The following is a 4,969-nucleotide window of genomic DNA, read 5'->3' as shown; positions in this document are numbered from 1 at the left end:
TATGACTTAAAAAGGGGATCCCCTCCAGAAAGTTTCTGGAGTACAAAACCACACGCCGAGAATTACTTGAAGGAAGCCAGATGATCCATTCCAAAAGCCGGAGCTACTCCAAGACTGAAGATCTCTCTCAAAATTCCTTCAGGGGTTTTAGAGTTTTCTTTATGTTTTGTTATTTTCATACTTTTTAGATATATTATAAACTAAACCCCTTAGATACCTAAGGGAGTTGAAACCTATGATGGATCTTGTTATTATTATCTGAATTGTATGATAAATACTTGATTTGTTCTTAATTATGTGTTCTTAATGCTTGAGTTAATATTCCGGGTATTGATTCATGATTTGATGTGCTTATGCAGAGGAGAAAAAGTCCCTGTCTAATAGTAGATTTGGCATAATTAAGCGGAGTTGATCGAACGCTTAGAAATAAGATTATGAGATTTTGCCGGATTAGGGTGAAACCTAATATGGGAGTCCATAGATCGATTTACTGCTTCATTAGGGGTTTTAATTAAGAAAGATATTTCAATTAATTCAACTGAGGGTTAGACATTATTAGTCTCGAAAGAGATAATAATATAGGTTAGGGAGTCTCACGGATCAAGTGAAGTAATAAATCGTCTGGTTCAGAGTCAGATAACAAGTGAAATCTAGGTGGATTCCTCATTGGGTGTCGTCTTTATCAATTAATTTTCTTCAAGTCTTTTTCCAAATCAGTTAATTAGTTTAATAAACAATCCCTCTTTATTTCTAGGTTAAATAATAAAAAGATAGTTATTACTAGTACTTTTGGTTCCCTTGGGTATGATCTCCCGGTCTTGCCATTACTATACTATTGTTTGATAGGTGCGCTTGCCTTTTCGTCGTGATAATAGTTAGTCTAGGTTTGATCTTCATTATAAATATTTATTACTTGTTACGAATCAAGCGATCAAGTTTTTGGCGCCGTTGCCGGGGAACTAAGATATTAGGAACGCTCAATTTTTATTACTTTAGCCATTTATTTTTCTTGCAATTTAATTTAATTTTTTTATTATTATTTATTAATTTACTTATTCTTTCTCTTGGCAGGTTTTTATAGTTTATGACTAGAAGAAAACCGTCGTGACCATTACTTTTTGACAAAGAAATCGATCGCACAATTCGTAGAAACCAAAGAGAAATAAGGTGCATGATAAACACCAAATTATACATATTTTTACCCCAAATACCTAGCATATCTATCGATGTTTAATACTAGATTTATGGATTTTGGTGCTCTTAATCCGGTTATTTCATGTTTTGTATTCAGGAGTGCACCAAGAGTGAAAAAGAGCCAAAAACGAGCCAAAAAGGGACAAAACGGACCAAATCGAGAAGATGACACGGCCTAAGCCTTACCACACGGGCAGCTCACACGCCTGTGTCTTTTGAGGGTGTCGACCAAGGCTTTCACGATTCACACGGCCTAGCCATTGACCCACACGGCCATGTGCAATTTAGTGGATCGAACACGGCCTGGCAATCACGTCACACGGCCGTGGCACACGGGCGTGTCCCTTTTTCAAAAAGTTGTATTTTACACGGAAAAGGATACTTAGGGAGGAAGAAAGCCAATCCAAAGCCTATATAAACACCCTAAGTATGCCTTAGAAAGGGGCCGCTCTCTTCAGAACTTTTCTGGAGTACAAAACCACGGTCGGGAATTACTTGAAGAAAGCCAGACGATCCATCCCAAAAGCTGGAGCTACTCCAAGACTGAAGATCTCTCTCAGAATTCCTTCAGGAGTTTTAGAGTTTTTTTTATGTTTTGTTATTTTCATACTTTTGAGATGTACTCTTATTTTATTATGAACTAAACCCCTTAGATACCTAAGGGGGTTGAAACCTATGATGGACCTTGTTATTATTATCTGAACTGTATGATAAATACTTGATTTGTTCTTAATTATGTGTTTTTAATGCTTGAGTTAATATTCCAGGTATTAATTCATGATTTGATGTGCTTATGCAGAGGAGCAAAAGTCCCTGTCTAAGAGTAGATTTGGCATAATTAAATGGAGTTGATCGAACGCCTAGAAATAGAGTTATGAGATTTTACCAGATTAGGGTGAAACCTAATATAGGAGTCCATAGATCGATTTACTGCTTCACTATGGGTTTTAATTAAGAAAGAGGTTTCGATTAATTCAACTGAGGGTTAGACGTTATTAGTCTCGAAAGAGATAATAATATAGGTTAGGGAGTCTCACGGATCAAGTCAAGTGAATAAATCGTCTGGTTCAGAGTCAGATAACAAGTGAAATCTAGGTGGATTCCTCCTTAGGTGTCGTCTTTATCAATTACTTTTCTTCAAGCCTTTTTCTAAATTTTCTTTTTGCTTTAGTTTAATTAGTTAATTAGTTTAATAAACAACCCCTCCTTATTTCTAGGTTAAATAATAAACAGATAGTTATTACTAGTACTTTTGGTTCCCTTGGGTACAATATCTGGGTCTTGCCATTACTATACTATTGTTCAATAGGTGCACTTGCCTTTTCGTCGTGATAATAGTTAGTTTAGGTTTGATCTCCATTATAAATATTTATTCCTTGTTATGAATCACACGATCAGCGCAGCTTAAGATACATAGAGAACGAGCAAGAAGACGATACTCAACCTCCAATAGACAAGACGGCTGAAAACCAAGGCAATCAGCTACCTCCTGCAATTGCGGCTAATCAAAATCCTGCTCCACGTACTATGTATGATTATGCTAAACCTTCTTTAATAGGAACGGAATCTAGCATAGTTATGCAAATACTTTTCAACTAAAACCTAACACAATTCAAATGATACAGCAGTTTGTTCAGCTTGATGGTTTGCAGGATGAAGATCCCAATGCTCACTTAGCAAACTTTCTGGAATTTTGTGATACATTTAAAATCAATGGCATTTTTAATGCCATTCATCTTCGGTTATTTCTTTTTTCATTGAGAAACAAAGTCAAACAGTGGTTGAACTCGTTACCACGAGGGTTAATTACTACTTGGGAACAAATGACCGAAAAATTTTTACTAAAATATTTTCCGCCAGCTAAAACGGCTAAATTACGTAATGATATCTCTTCTTTTTTGCAGATGGATGTAAAAACACTTTACGATGCATGGGAGAGATACAAAGACTTACTGAGAAGGTGCCCTCACCATGGGTTACCGCTTTGGCATCAAGTACAAACATTCCACAATGGTCTGAATCCCTCGACTCAGCAAATGGTTGACGCAGCTGCTGGCGGAACCATCAACAACAAAACACCTGAAGAGGCTTATGAATTCATTGAAGAAATGTCACTGAATAACTATCAGTGGCAAGTCATGAGAACTAAGCCAACAAAAACAGCCGGCGTTTATAACGTCGACTCAGTTACTATGCTGTCAAATAAGGTAGAACTTCTCAATAAAAAGATTGATGGTTTATTTGGTTCTACACAGGTACATCCAATAATAAGGTGTGACTCAAGTGGAGGAGGTGTGCATACAGAATATCAATCCTTCAATCCCACAACAGAAGATGAACAAGTTAACTATATGGGTAACAATAACTTTAGATCTCAAAATAACCCGTACAATAATACTTATAATGCAGGTTGGAAGAACCACCCAAATTTCTCCTGGGGTGGTCAAGGAAATCAAAAGCCACAAAATCCTCAGGGTTTTCAACAGCCACCTTATCAACAAGAGAAGAAACCGAACCTTGAGGACATGCTCTCAAAATTTATATCAATGTCAGAAACCCGTTTCCAAAATACCGAGACAGCATTTAAAAATCAACAAGCATCGATCCAAGGACTTGAAACTCAGATAGGCCAGCTATCCAAACTAATCTCCGAACGACCATAAGGTAGCTTACCAAGCAATACTGAACTTAACCCAAGGGAACACCTCAACGCAATTAGTACTCAAGATAAGGAAGGATTCATTGCGCCTGAGCCAGAATTGATGCAAGAAACTGTGGTGAGCAAAGGTAAAAGTGAGGTAAGTCATAAAAAAATGGTGAATGAAGAATATAGACCTCGTGTCCCATACCCTAACGCAACAAGGAAAGACCGCTCAAATGAACAATTCGATAAATTCCTTAAACTTTTGAAAAAATTACATATTAACTTACCGTTTATTGAAGCTTTGTCGCAGATGCCAAATGTAGTGAAATTTTTAAAAGAGCTTTTAGTAAATAAGCGAAAGTTAGACGAAGCGTCGCATGTGGAGCTAAATGCAGTCTGCTCAGCTATTCTACAGAATAAGCTACCCCACAAATCAAAAGATGAAGGGAGTTTTACAATTTCTTGTTTAATTGGTAGTTTAGATACAAGACATGCATTAGCTGATTTAGGGGCTAGTATCAACGTCATGCCTTACAAAATGTTTAGGCAACTAGGTCTTGGGAAACCTAAACAAACTAGGATGAGCATTCAATTGGTAGATAAAACTATAAGATTCCTTAGGGGTATTATTGAAGATGTACTCGTGAAAGTAGATAAGTTCATATTTCCCGTTGATTTCGTTGTTCTAGACATAGAGGAGGATAATAACACCCCTTTGATTTTAGGAAGGCCCTTTTTAGCAACTGCTAAAATAATTATTGATGTTGGCACAGGTGAGCTTACACTTCGTGTGGGAGACGAAACAATCACCCTTCAAGCTTGTAATCCTGGCATCACATCGAACATTGAAGGTAATAATCCACACCAATCTACTAAAACTGACAATATGACTTTGTAGAAATTAAGCTTCAAAGAAGTTCACGAGCCATGTTCCAGAAATGATAGAGGACACATTCACGAAGAACGAAGGCTACGGATAGAGGAGCTAGATGAATGGCGAGCACACAAATCGAGAACACATGATAAATCGAAACTACGTCAAAACAAGCTCGATACCTCTCCTAATCAACTTAAGTTTGGCGATAAAGTCTTACTAGATGCCGCAGATCCCCACATTGTCACTACCACACC

At 37.2% G+C, this 4,969-nt stretch overlaps 1 non-coding gene across 1 annotated transcript; it reads right to left on the bottom strand.

Moving 5' to 3' along the window:
* Positions 1 to 3,065: 3,065 nt before the first annotated feature.
* On the bottom strand, positions 3,066 to 3,172 carry LOC128292310 (small nucleolar RNA R71). The gene has a single exon (XR_008282295.1). It is a non-coding gene; the product is annotated as a small nucleolar RNA R71 (small nucleolar RNA).
* Between the last annotated feature and the right edge of the window lie 1,797 nt (positions 3,173 to 4,969).

Source organism: Gossypium arboreum, chromosome 4 (assembly GCF_025698485.1).
Source record: "Gossypium arboreum isolate Shixiya-1 chromosome 4, ASM2569848v2, whole genome shotgun sequence".
NCBI lineage: Eukaryota > Viridiplantae > Streptophyta > Magnoliopsida > Malvales > Malvaceae > Gossypium > Gossypium arboreum.
This window is presented reverse-complemented; position numbering and strand designations above follow the sequence as displayed.